Source organism: Procambarus clarkii, chromosome 75, assembly GCF_040958095.1.
Source record: "Procambarus clarkii isolate CNS0578487 chromosome 75, FALCON_Pclarkii_2.0, whole genome shotgun sequence".
Classification (NCBI taxonomy): Eukaryota; Metazoa; Arthropoda; class Malacostraca; order Decapoda; family Cambaridae; genus Procambarus; species Procambarus clarkii.
In genome coordinates, this window is record NC_091224.1 from 21,133,416 (window position 1) to 21,148,480 (window position 15,065).

At 44.5% G+C, this 15,065-nt stretch overlaps 1 long non-coding RNA gene across 1 annotated transcript in view; it reads right to left on the reverse strand.

Moving 5' to 3' along the window:
- The window catches only part of LOC138356958 (uncharacterized), a 184,767-nt gene that overhangs the window by 61,450 nt on the left and 108,252 nt on the right, over window positions 1-15,065 (reverse strand). The gene's annotated exons all lie outside the window — the stretch shown is intronic.

Below are 15,065 nucleotides of genomic sequence, written 5' to 3' on the forward strand. Positions count from 1 at the left end.
AACAGGCTGACATCGGCAGCATATGAGACGCTGGAATACATCAGACCATCGTTAGGATTTGTTACATCAATACTGGAATGTGCAGCACCGGCATGGAATTCGTACTTGGTGAAACATGAAACTAAAATTGAAAATGTAGAGGTATGCAACAATATTAGTTCCAAAGCAAAGAAAGTTAAACATAAGAATAGGTTCAGGAAACTGGACCTAACAGCCCTGGAGGACAGAAGAAACAGAGATATAACCACGACATAAAAGATTCTGGGGGGTGGGAATAGACAAAGCACAGTCTCTTTAAATTGAGAGAACGTAAGACAAGAGGACATCAATGTAAGCTGAACACACCATGTCGATGAAATATAGGGAAATACTCGTACCCTGTACGGGTGGTCAACAAATGGAATACAATGAAGTTGTGGAAGCCACCTCCATACGTAACTCGACGGTCAAATTCGACAAAGAACTCGAACGTCTGAACAGTTCAACTATAACGATACAGGTACAAGAAGGCTAGTAGGCGGGGTATAAAGAGCATGCGCGAGCGCGCGCGCGCGCACACACACACACACACACACACAAATGGGCAAAGTTTCTTTCATCCAAAATGCCCCTGTTACCTAGCAGTAAATAGGTACTTGGGAGTTAGTCAGCTGTCACGGGCTGCTTCCTGGTGTGTGTGTGTGGTGTGGAAAAAAAAAGTAGTTAGTAAACAGTTGATTGACAGTTGAGAGGCGGGCCGAAAGAGCAAAGCTCAACCCCCGTAAACACAACTAGGTGAATACACACACACACACACACACACACACACACACACACACACACACACACACACACACACACACACACACACACACACACACACACGCACGCAAGCACGACAGACACTATAACAACCCCCCCCCCCACCAACTGTAAACATAAAAACTATCACTAAAACACCGCAAACCGAGAAAAGAAAGACAGACAAAACACAAGCACGAATAGCAGACCAAGACAAACACCCGGACACACGAGACAACACACACAGAAAAGCAGCCAAAACCGAAAAAAAAACGGAAGAGAGACAACGAATACAAATAACATGGCTGCCGCGATAAGCAGCAGAGACTCTTGAAATCTCCTCCTCGGCTGGCTGTACCGGCTCTCGCTGCTCGGTTCTGGCAATTATCTGACGTCTTGTCGAACAAAGAGGGATGCTGCAGAGGTATATATAGAGACTACACGAACAATACCCCCCCCCCTCCCCCTCTCTTTCCACCCCCACCCACCCAATCTAAGACTCCCCCCCCCCCTTCTTCATCTTCCTACATCTCAGCCTCATCCTCATCTTCCTACATCTCAGCCTCATTCTCATCTGCCTACATCTCAGCCTCATCCTCATCTTCCTACATCTCAGCCTCATCCTCATCTTCCTACATATCAGTCTCATTCTCATCTTCCTACATCTCAGCCTCATTCTCATCTTCCTACATCTCAGCCTCATCCTCATCTTCCTACATCTCAAGCCTCATTCTCATCTTCCTACATCTCAGCCTCATCCTCATCATCCTACATCTCAGCCTCATTCTCATCTTCCTACATCTCAGCCTCATTCTCATCTTCCTACATCTCAGCCTGATCCTCATCTTCCTACATCTCAGCCTCATTCTCATCTTCCTACATCTCAGCCTCATTCTCATCTTCCTACATCTCAGCCTCATCCTCATCTCCCTACATCTCATCTGTTACAGCTACATCCTTGCACCTCATGTTCCTTGTAACCAGTGAGACTTGAAACTTCATGCCATCTTCAAGGGTGTTCTTAAGGTACAAAATATGTACCTTTGTACATATTATGGAACACTTAAAGAGATTTCAAAATAAAGAGAATTTTGGTTACGTTCTCCTGGGGGTAGAAATTGAATATCCTACTTGATTAGGATAGATATAATGGGATTGGGGGGGAGGCACTGTGAGAAAGGATTGTGCGTGAGAGGGGGGAGTTGAGTGTGGAAGGGGGAAAAGGGGAGGGAGGGATAAGGTGAGAGGGAGGGAGGAAGATTGTGTGTGAGGGAGGAGAAGGAGGAGTGTGCAAGGAAGGATCCGTATAGAGGGAGGAGAACTGTGTGTAAGTTTGATTGTAAGATTGTAAGGGATTGATTGTAAGATTGTAAGGTGATTGTAAGAGCGTCATTAAGGAGGCCCTGGTAATAAGAGAGCCTCTTCAGTGTGGTGAGAAGTGCTCCTCTAGAATGGTAGTGGCATTACATGCTAGGTTAGTGTGGCTAACTTGTTATAATGTGTTGTTAGTGTGGCTAACTCGTTATAATGTGTTGTTAGTGTGGCTAACTTGTTATAACCTCAGCACACACCACCATCACCACACACCACCATCACCACACACCACCATCACCACACCACCATCACCACACACCACCATCACCACACACCACCATCACCACACCACCATCACCACACACCACCATCACCACACACCACCATCACCACACACCACCATCACCACACACCACCATCACCACACACCACCATCACCACCACACACTACCACACCACACACCACCATCACCACACACCACCATCACCACACACCACCATCACCACACACCACCATCACCACACACCTCCATCACCACACACCACCATCACCACACACCACCATCACCACACACCACCATCACCACACACCACCAATCACCACACACCACCATCACCACACACCACCATCACCACACACCACCATCACCACACATCACCATCACCACACACCACCATCACCACACACCACCATCACCACACACCACCATCACCACACACCACCATCACCACACACCACCATCACCACACACCACCATCACCGCACACACACCATCACCACACACCACCATCACCACACACCACCATCACCACACACCACCATCACCACACACCACCATCACCACACACCACCATCACCCACACACCACCATCACCACACACCACCATCACCGCACACCACCATCACCACACACCACCATCACCACACACCACCATCACCACACACCACCATCACCACACACCACCATCACCACACACCACCATCACCACACACCACCATCACCACACACCACCATCACCACACACCACCATCACCACACACCACCATCACCACACACCACCATCACCACATACCACCATCACCACATACCACCATCACCACACACCACCATCACCACACACCACCATCACCACACACCACCATCACCACACACCACCATCACCACACACCACCATCACCACACACCACCATCACCACATACCACAACCACCACAACAACGGTGCCGAACGTGTTCATTATTCCTCTTAATGACTGAAAATGGTTGTTAAGTGCCACACAATGCCAACAATGGCACGAGAACTAGCCACCTCCCCCTCCACCCCCCCGTCTCGAATCGTCAAGTGGTACCCCTATTCTTCGCGCTGATTGGTTGGAATGAGGGGGGGGGGAGGGAGGGTATAACTACTGTCAGCCACAGAGAACCAATCAGCTACCCCTGAGTAGATTGTTTGAGGTTGGCCTGCCTGAGTACTGTCTCTCAAGCGACCGCCATCTCTGTTCTTTGTCCAGCAAGTCGAGGAGTGCGGTGAGAGAGAGAGGGTGAGAGAGAGGGGTGAGAGAGGGGGTGAGAGAGAGAGAGAGAGAGAGAGAGAGAGAGAGAGAGAGAGAGAGAGAGAGAGAGAGAGAGAGAGAGAGAGAGAGAGAGAGAGATCATGGAGGGGGACGCGGGGGGGGGGCCGGGGGGGGAGAATAGCCTAAGCTACTCTATCCCTTTGAGATGTATATTTTTTTCTTGTCTCAATAAACATACTTGAACTTGAATCTGAGAGAGAGAGATTAGTAAAAAATAATTAACTCAAACTTTTGAACAAAATAACTGTTTAAGTGTTTATTCCCTATTTCTATTTGCTAACTACTGTTAATACAAAAATAACAAACATTTCACTTTAAATCTAGCTCACTAATTATAGACATTGTGTATGTATTTTGTTATTATAATAATTTTTTGTATAAAGTTGTTAACGAAAAAAGTTACATTTTCTTGTTTGTTTACATTCACAATTGAAAATAATGCAATTCGAACAGGAATTATGGGGTTATGTTAAAATCTGAATTGCTATTTTTTTATAACAATTAACAGGTTACAAAACAGGTGGCAAGTTAAAAACAAAAAATCGCGGAACCCCCAGAAAGGGACTCACAGATTTATTATTATTAACATCTTTATTGACAAAATTAATTACACTTTTGCCTAATCTGAGGATTCGATTAAGTCTTATTAAAGTGAGGATAATGCTGGTATTCACTGTCACACAGGACGGAGGGTCATACATAAGACAATAGGTCTAAACTGTAGGCGGAAGTACATATATATCATGGTTACAATCAATGTTTTAATGTATGGATATGTGAAAACAACTTTCTACTGTGCACTGCCACACAAGGGCAGCGATGGCTTCATAAGTGATGCAGCTTAGAAGTAATATAAATCAAAATTGTTCTTCATTCTTTAAAATGGACAAGCAAATTTGGATAAATTGTTAGGATGTCGTCCAGAACACCTGAGTCAATGAAATAGTTACACAGTTGGTGGTACAAGAGGCCAGGAGGTCTAAAGTCCTTTACGGTTTCACATTCAACAATATAGTGTTCTAGTGAATGCATTAAAGGTGTATCACAGAGTTTACAATCTGAATATTTGGTAGTGGCTCAGCCTCACTAACCTGCCAGATATGTCTATAGCCAAGGCGAATTCGCGCAATGACTACATCACATTGCCTGGTCCGCTTACTGTGCTGACCATACAAATACCTATTATTACAAAACTTGTCATAACTTTTAATACTGCAGCTTTCACAGAACAGGGCTCACAGAACTCACTAAAAGGAGCCCCAGACAGGGGCTCGCGAAGCCCTGGTTCGCTCTGGCATAACTGCGCTTCCAACTCTACGACCAAAATGGACAATTGGATTGACCCAAAATCCCCACCGTTACTTTCTTTTCGGACATTCTTTTGTGTAAACACTTGCAAAACACAACACAGAAGGTAGATAATAGGTATAAAACTCACCAAGAATTCACAAAAAGTATCTGGGGTGAAAAGAAATCCACAAAAAAGAGACTTTAAAATCATCGTTTACCGCCAGTCATCTTGCATTTAAATCTGACCAGGCAATTAGTCATTAAATTACTTTTCAAGATATTCACATATGCACACACAAACCTATACACAACTGAATCTCTGCACCTTTGTATAACGATGCCTCTAGATAGATTCATAACAAACTCTCTGAACCTGTGTACAACAATCGACGTATAACGGAACCTCTGGACCCGTTTATAACGGAATATCTGGACCCGTTTATACCAAACCTGTATGAATGTTTATACCTGTCTATAGCTGATTTTCATCTTCCCATTGGTTAAAATTAAACTCTCAAGTTTGCTGTAATATACCACATACGAGGCAATAGATGGCGTGGCCTGTCCACAGAGGCTCTGTATGTACTGACGGTCGATTGAGTGATGAAGATTAAGCCACCTAAGAGGTGGCACGGGCATGAATATCCCCGTAAGTGGTAGATTTTGTTTGATGTGAATGTGATCTTTGGTCGCCCTTTGAGATAAGTTAACTACAGTTCACCTGTACAGTCAGTTCACCTGACCACTCATCACATCTGAGTGAGTTGGTTCACCTAATATCCATTCCAAGCTTCAACCAACTTACCTAATCTTTTTAATCTAATCTTGAGTCAGGTCACCTGACCCCTCACATCACGGCTGTTGGTCTCAAGAACTTGCAAGCTCTGCACCCGTTCTTTAAAGAATAACCATCCAAAGCTCGCACATCAGCTTCTTCCCTATTCAAGAATGTAACGCTCCATTTAGCCTATCCCGCATTCTTGTGGAATGGACTTCCAAGCCATCGTTTACCCGACACCTTTGATCTCCGACCTTTTAAGAACTGTCTGTGGAGCATTATCTTAAACTTAAGATTTTTGTCCTTTCCCATGGTCATGTTCTTTCAGTGGGAACATTTGGGCTTTGTTTCGACATATTTAAATTTGAGAACACAAAAATATCCGGTGAAAGGGGGAGCTTGGTGAAGCTGTGATGGTGGGGAAGGGGGTCGTGTTGGGGGTAGTCGTGGAGGGGGGAGGGGTCGTGGAGGGGTCGTGGAGGGGGAGGGGTCGTGGAGAGGAAGGGTCATGGAGGGGTCAGGGAGTAGAGAGGATACTGTGAACTGCTGTGACGGAAAAGGTATGAGGGAGAGGTGGAAGGCCGAAGTATATATGTGTGGGCTCCCTGCCTCCCTTGGCACAGCCCCGCTCCTGTGCCAGGTAAGTCCACTACGGGCTCACCATAGCCCATGCTACTTGGAACTTTTGTTCCCAGTAGCTGAATCTATAACAACATCCCTCCCTTGGGGCTCACCATAGCCCGTGCTACATGGACACTTCGTTCTGAGTAGCTAAATCTGAAACATCAAACATCCCTCCTTAGAGGAGGGAGGGAGAGAGGAGCAAAAAAAAAGTACAGCGGAAGACGGAAGGGAGAGAATTACAAAAGATACAATGAAAGAAGAGAGCAAAAAGTGTAGTGGAAGGAGAAGAGAGCATAACGTACAGTATAAGGAGAGGGAAGATGAAGAAGGGAAAGGCTCTGGTGACAATGGGTGTAGATGCTGGGCCACTGCCTGGGAAGAAACTCAAGAGAACAGGTGAGTAAGGAAGATGGGAAGAAAGCAGGGAAGAAACTCAAGAGAACAGGTGAGTAAGGAAGATAGTGGGAGGAAAGCCGGGAAGAAACTGAAGAGAACAGGTGAGTAAGGAAGATGGTGGGAGGAAAGCAGGGAATGAAACTTGTGGGTTTACCGTTCCTTTCTGAGGGCGTCAGAGTGACCCAATAATCACCTATCTGTGCCTGCAGAATCGATCTTCAGCTTGTGTGACCCGCCTTTTCGGCTGTCGGTCTGTTACCATCCTCATCATTACACACTCGACCAGGCATGTATTCCAGAATAGATTTGTCAAAGGACTTTTAATCTTATTTAACTTTAAATAGAACTCAAGGCAATGATTTAAAGTAGAGAAGTTTAGAATCAGGCTCTGGGTAAATACCGGTTTGGAAACCAGTGTTATAGAGTTATGGAACAAATTACCGCGTAAGGTAATAGACTAGAGATCTTTGCAGTGTTTCAAGCGTAGGCTAGACTAATATATGAATAGTTTGGTCGGGTATAAATAGGTGCCTCGTATGGGCTAATAGACCGTCTACAGTTATCTTCATTCTTATAATCCTCCTGCAAAGTTGTATAGTGAGCATATGTGAATATTTCTTGTTAAATGACTGACATTAATATGGAAAAATAAAATCAGTTCAGACGGCCCCAAGTTTCCAAAACTTAAACCTGATGATTTTCTCTCACCAACTTGTGTTTCTTGTTCGTTAAGTTATCGTTTACACAGTGTAGTAGATTTCCTAAAACAGCTTGTAAGGTTTTCAGTTTACTTCCAAGTCTTAGGATGATTAGTTTGTCATAATATTCTTGAGGTTTGTTAAGCAGTATTCTGTCTCTGCAGAACTTTGTCTTTCTTCTGCAGTTATAAAGGTAATTCACTCTACGAGTTTCACTACATCCTAGAATACCTTCCAGTATCTTGCAAGACAAATGTTCGTTGAAGACACCGACCTGCAGAAATGGGCCTCTTCCACAGCCCAGATCATACACTATTATTAGACTTGACAGTTTTCTGGGTGTAAATGTTGCTTTCTTGTTTCTTCAAGGCCCCGAAATCATCTCAAGATAATCTCAAGAATCTCAAGATAAGGCACTGCATATTGTAGTTATCAGTTGGCACAAAATGGTTGCAGTGTCTTGAAGAAAGCATGCTGATGTCTCACCTGGTCCAAGTGTCTTGAAACATGCATGCTGATGTCTCACCTGGTCCAAGTGTCTTGAAGCATGCATGCTGTCTCACCTGGTCCAAGTGTCTTGAAGCATGCATGCTGATGTCTCACCTGGTCCAAGTGTCTTGAAGCATGCATGCTGATGTCTCACCTGGTCCAAGTGTCTTGAAATATGCATGCTGATGTCTCACCTGGTCCAAGTGTCTTGAAACATGCATGCTGATGTCTCACCTGGTCCAAGTGTCTTGAAACATGCATGCTGATGTCTCACCTGGTCCAAGTGTCTTGAAACATGCATGCTGATGTCTCACCTGGTCAAAGTGTCTTGAAAACATGCATGCTGATGTCTCACCTGGTCCAAGTGTCTTGAAACATGTATGCTGATGTCTCACCTGGTCCAAGTGTCTTGAAACATGCATGCTGATGTCTCACCTGGTCCAAGTGTCTTGAAACATGCATGCTGATGTCTCACCTGGTCATAGTGTCTTGAAACATGCATGCTGATGTCTCACCTGGTCCAAGTGTCTTGAAACATGCATGCTGATGTCTCACCTGGTCATAGTGTCTTGAAACATGTATGCTGATGTCTCACCTGGTCCAAGTGTCTTGAAACATGCATGCTGATGTCTCACCTGGTCCAAGTGTCTTGAAACATGCATGCTGATGTCTCACCTGGTCATAGTGTCTTGAAACATGTATGCTGATGTCTCACCTGGTCCAAGTGTCTTGAAACATGCATGCTGATGTCTCACCTGGTCCAAGTGTCTTGAAACATGCTGATATTCCACCTGGTGATAATGCTTGTGATGGGTGAAGTTCACACAGTTGTCACTCTTCACTCCTGCTCTCTTTACTGTAATGGTTCCTATGGTACTTGTTGATGACCTGTTTTCTTAGAAGTTAGAGAGTTGCGTCGTTTCAGTTCGGTGAACCCTTCATATATATATTATATATATATATATATATATAATATATATATATATATATATATATATATATAACTGAAAACTCACACCCCAGAAGTGACTCGAACCCATACTCCCCAGGAGCCACGCAACTGGTATGTACAAGACGCCTTAATCCACTTGACCATCACGACCGGACATAATGAGGTGATAGCCGAGGCTATGCCCAAGATTACTATCCGAGTGCCGGCGGTGGGGTGGTTCAAATAGCCTCGGCTATCACCTCATTATGTCCGGTCGTGATGGTCAAGTGGATTAAGGCGTCTTGTACATACCAGTTGCGTGGCTCCTGGGAGTATGGGTTCGAGTCACTTCTGGGGTGTGAGTTTTCAGTTGCTATTGTCCTGGGGACCATTCAGGCTTGTTCGCATATATATATATATATATATATATATATATATATATATATATATATATATATATATACTATATATATGTCGTACCTAGTAGCCAGAACGCAACTTTTCAGCCTACTATGCAAGGCCCGATTTGCCTAATAAGCCAAGTTTTCATGAATTAATTGTTTTTCGACTACCTAAACCTAACATAACCTAACTTTTTTAGGCTACCTAACCTAACCTAACCTATAAAGATAGGTTAGGTTAGGTTAGGTAGGGTTGTTAGGTTCGGTCATATATCTACGTTAATTTTTAACTCCAATAAAAAAAATTGACCTCGCACATAATGAAATGAGTAGCTTTATCATTTCATAAGAAAAAATTAGAGAAAATATATTAATTCAGGAAAACTTGGCTTATTAGGCAAATCGGGCCTTGCATAGTAGGCTGAGAAGTGCGTTCTGGCTACTAGGTACGACATATATATATATATATACATGAAGGTATTAGGTATGTATTGGTCCGATTACCTGATAATTCACCATCGCTCCAGAGACGGCAATGCTCGAGTTTTTTTGTTTGTATTCAGCACTGAATGTTGTAACATTCTAAAATTATATTTTCTCTTCTCCACTCTCTCTCTCTCCCAACTTGATGTTATCATTGATATGTAAAACAGCCTTCTGAAGCCTTACTTCACATTTTACACACGCCACTCTCTCACTCATCAACAGAAATAACAATGTCTATATGGTCCCATATACTCTCCCTCCCTCCCAATAAAAACATTAACATAGCAGCCCGTCCTCTTAAGGTTTCCCAACGCCACGAAACTGTCGTTCTAAGAAGAAACTGCCAAGAAACGCCAAGAACCTGCCCTTATCCTGACCTACCAGAGGACCCACAACAGAAACAGGACATTATGTCAATTCTGCCAGCCGCTACCATGTTCTAGTACGGCATTTGTTGGCCTTAGGTAGAGTATACGTCAAAATACGACGTTCTAATTGGAGGACGGATTGAACATAGAGGACTCACAGAAACAGAGAAAACGGAGACAAGGCAACAATTCCAACGTGACACCAAAGAAAAAGCTTAAGCTACTCTATCTCTTTGAGATGTATTTCTTTCTTGTCTCAATAAACTTGAACTTGAAACTTGAACGAAAGAAAATAAAGCGAATCCTCGCACGACACACCAGTATTATGGAGCAAGGGAAGTTATCTTCACTGGGAGGATGGTTATCGCGGGTTGGTAATACATAGAAACGAGGATGAAGCTGGTGTACTCACCTAGTTGTGCCTTGCGGGGGTTGAGCTCTGGCTCTTTGGTCCCGCCTCTCAACCGTCAACCGTGGGAGGTGTGTAGGAGGATGGGAGAGAGAGGCGAGTACTTACCTATCCCTACTTACCTGTCAGTGTCTAGGAGGAAGTAAGGTTCAGATTTTGATACTCTGCCTCCTAGCCATGCTTGTACCGCTTGCATTATAATTTACCCATTCTGACGTTCGCATTCTTTGTCGAATTTGACCTAAACGTTGTGGATGGAGGTGGCTTTGGCAACTTCTTTCTGTGAGTATTATTCAGTACCTGTTGACCAAACCTCACACACTAGAAAGTGAAGGGAGGACGACGTTTCGGCCCGTCCTGGACCATTCTCAAAAATCGACTTGAGAATGGTCCAGGGCGGACCGAAACGTCGTCGTCCCTTCACTTTCTAGTGTGTGGTCTGGTCAACATATTTCAGCCAGGTTATTGTGACTCCTCGTCTGCATACTGAGTACCTGTACAAGGCTGTACAAGGTACGAGTATTTCCAAACACTTCTTTAACTCATTCGCGTTTCCAGCTTCTACCTGTGTCCTCTTGTCCTCCTTTCTCTCAACTTGAAGAGGCTGTCCTTGTCCACCTTGTCTATTTTCTTCAGTATCTTGTAAGTTGTGATCATATTCCCTTCGTTTTCTTCTATCGCCTAGGCTTGTGAGATCTAGTTCCATTAGCCTACTCTCATAGCTTAACCATCTTAGCTCTGGAATTACTTTTGTTGCAAAGGTCCGTACTTTTTTTAAATTTTGGTTTTGAAAGGGAGAAGCAGGGAGAGACATGAATGGGAGAGGCAGGAAGAGATGTGAGTGGGAGAGGGAGGGAGACAGGTGAGTGGAGAGGGAGGAGAGAGATAAGTGAGAGAGGCAGGGAGAGAGGTGAGTGGGAGAGGAAGAGAGACATTGAGAAAACTAAAATAATAACCTCATTAAATAAATGAGTTTCTAGGGCCAAGCTTCAGATGAGCTGATGTAGGAACATGCTCATAGCTTGCAGTATTATTAGAAACATCAGAATAATTCCTAATGAACCTTAGTCTTTTACTGAGTCAGAGTGAATGTAATAAAGCTTACTCACTGGACCTAAGTTGTCTGCTGCTAACACTGGCGTCACTGGTACAGCCACCGGTCCTGTGTAGAGAAGATTCTACATGAAGATCACCGTCTCCGATGACGGCCTTGACGAGGACAAGAAGCCGATGGCATGTGAGAGATTCTCCTTCTTTCTTCACTCTTGTCTTGAAGCAGTTTTTTTCTGAGAATTTCTTCCAGCTGCATTTTGAACTTTACACTAACTTGGTAACTACAGCGTCGGTGAGTAGGCGATTCCATGGGTTATTACCTTCAGGATGATAAAAAAGTATGTTCTCTGTCCTACATTGCGGCTGTTGCCCTTTAAGTGACTTATAATAAGTATTTTAAAGTAGGTTGATGTGTGTATTCTAATTTGTTCAGTGCCTGAAAGGTCTGGATGAGATTAGTCGTGTATGTGGTTTGTGGAGCAGTTAGTGCCGAGGCCCTCAGCCATGCTTCGACGAGGTTATATCTTGAGGTTATCTGGAGATGATTTCGGGGCTTTGCGTCGCCGAGGCCCGGTCGTCGAAGACCTCTTTTTGTTACACATCCCCCCAGGAAGCAGCCTGTAACAGCTGTCTAACTCCCAGATACCTATTTACTGCTAGAAACAGGGGGGGGGGCATCAGGGTGAAAGAAACTCTCCCCATTTGTTTCTGCCTCAGCCGGAGATCGAACCCGGAACCTTAGGACTACGAATCCCGAGCGCTGTTCACTCAGCCGTCAGGCCCCTTCGTCTAAAGTTGTCTTAAGTTCTGGGATAAATGTCAATCGCTCATGTCGAGCCTTTTCCAATCACTTGGGCCGGACGTTAGAGCGACGGTCTCGCTTCATGCAGGTCGGCGTTCAATCCCCTACCATCCAAGTGGTTGGGCACCATTCCTCCCCCCCCCCCCCCGTCCCATCCCAAATCCTTATCCTGATCCCTTCCAAGTGCTATATAGTCGTAATAGCTTGGCGCTTCCCCCTGATAGTTCCCTTCATGTTGAGCCTTTTCCAATCTATTTTTTTTTGTACGAGGTCTGCATGCTGCGATGTAATATAATAGTCCAGGTGGGAGGTCACAAGGCTGGATGACCACTTTCTAATCCATGAAGCCTGGATTCAGGAAGACGGCCCCTGGTCCGTTGGATTATTACACGTGTGTGCTTGTCTTCTCTCGTGTCAGTTCCTACTTGCTCAGCTGTTTTCAGTCACCATCACTTCCAGCCCCTTGTTCACTCTGTTGCAAGTTGGTCTTGTTGATGCGGTAGCTGTGTTGTGGCCATCATGTAAGTATTCGTAAAGTATTACATTTAACTTCAGTAAATATAGTCTGCCAGTCTTCTGACCATTTATGGGGTTCACGTAGATGTTGACCAGACCACACACTAGAAGGTGAAGGGACGACGACGTTTCGGTCCGTCCTGGACCATTCTCAAGTCGATTGTGATGAGGAAGTAGAGACAGGCAATAAATAGGCAAGAGAGAGCTGAGAAGCAAGTAAGGTGTAGTAGAGGGGATAGTAATAATAATAAGAACTGCAGAGGTCCTATTGGCCCATACAATAGGTCAATGGTCCGCTTCGCGTAGATGGTTTTGCAAGGTCACGGTATCGTCCTTGCTCTCCATGTTCCTGGACATCTTCTCCAACATGCGCTAATGTTGTCAGCAACGCTGCTGATGCCTATTACAGGTTAGCTTGAAAAAAATGTAGGCCAGCCCCGAGTCATTTAATTTTAAGATAACCTCATTGTTTTGTGTTTTATTTCATGTATGTGTGCCTTTGTTTTATTTCAGTATTTTACCAACACCTTCGTGTACTGGCTTGACCTGTCGTTCCACGATCATTAACACGATGTACTGAACGGGGTGAGAATAGCTTTGAGCTACTTCATCCCTTTGTGTGTATTTTACCTCAATACACTTATTTCAATTTCAATTTCACGCCGACTGGAAAGTTTTCTTATTATCTTGAGGTTATCTTGAGATGATTTCGGGCTTAGTGTCCCCGCGGCCCGGTCCTCGACCAGGCCTCCACCCCCAGGAAGCAGCCCGTAACAGCTGACTAATTCCCAGGTACCTATTTACTGCTAGGTAACAGGATCATCATGGTGAAAGAAACTCTGCCCATTGTTTCTCGCCGGCGCCCTGGATCGAACCCGGGAGCACCGGATCACGCGTACGTGTTTCTGTCCGCTCAGCCACCGGCTCAACATGTGCAGGTTACAGTTTACAAAACGATGTGTGGTGCTTTGATATCATTGAGCACCAAGATGTTCGACGATTTCACCCCTACAGTTCTTCTCTGGACGGTAGAGCGACGGTCTCGCTTCATGCAAGTCGGCGTTCAATCCCCGACCGTCCCTAAGTGGTTGGGCACCATTCCTTCCCTCTCCGTCCATCCCAAATCGTTATCCAGACCCCTCCCTCCCTTCGTGAGCTTGCAGATGTGTGCGGACACGATGACTGGACCAGTTTCCTGCTGCATTTCTTTTGCATTTCTGAGACAAGAGTAACGTTTGTGTATTTCAAATCGTGGAGCATGCTTCCTTGGTTGAGGCTTCTCCCAGCAGGCGTCTCAGTGGTAAACACACTTCCTCAATCAGCGCCAGTACGACCTGTGGACTGACTCCCAGCCTCTCAAGATGTTTACGGGCTATTCATGCCCGTGCCTGCTCTTGGGTGACTTATTCTTCATCAATCAATCTCAAGATGTTGAATGTTAAGTCTTTATTTCAGTCACCACATACACATCTGTAAGTAAGGAAGCGAAGAGGTAAACACCTTTATTTTCAAGTTTGTGGCATGTGCCCAATCGTCACCCAGTTATTGTGACTTAGTGCCTTGTTTATGCTTTCTTGTGTAAAAGCTCAGGTCAAATAGTTAGTCAGTGTGCTAACTAGTTTTGTTTTCGCCAGATATAACATTGTGTAAGCTTTCAAAGCTCCCACTCTGACTTTAGCCTTGATTTTCCTCCTTCGGTGTCTTAAATTATGTTATAAATTCAAAATTATAGCATTCTTCAGGGGCCGTCTTTACTATTTTCCTTCAATGATCTTAAATTAGAATATAAGAATAGCTGTAACCGCCGAAGGTTTATTGGTCCATGCTAGTAGGCCTCCTCCTTACGTCATCCACACCATTTTATATGCGTAGGCCTATCTCCACTATTTCTACTACCACTACTAATACTACTAGGCCTAACGCCGCAACTACTGCCTCTACTAACTTAATAGGAAGTACAGACTATAATAACAAAAGGAGAGAGAGAGAGAGAGAGAGAGAGAGAGAGAGAGAGGTAATAATTAAGAAACATTGGGAATGTTTGCTATTTAAGATTCGCTACTTGGAACAAAAAGTTCCAAGTAGCACGGGCTATGGTGAGCCCGTTGTGGACTGGGTTCTAACATTGGGAAATATGAAAACTTTCGCTCTTAGGA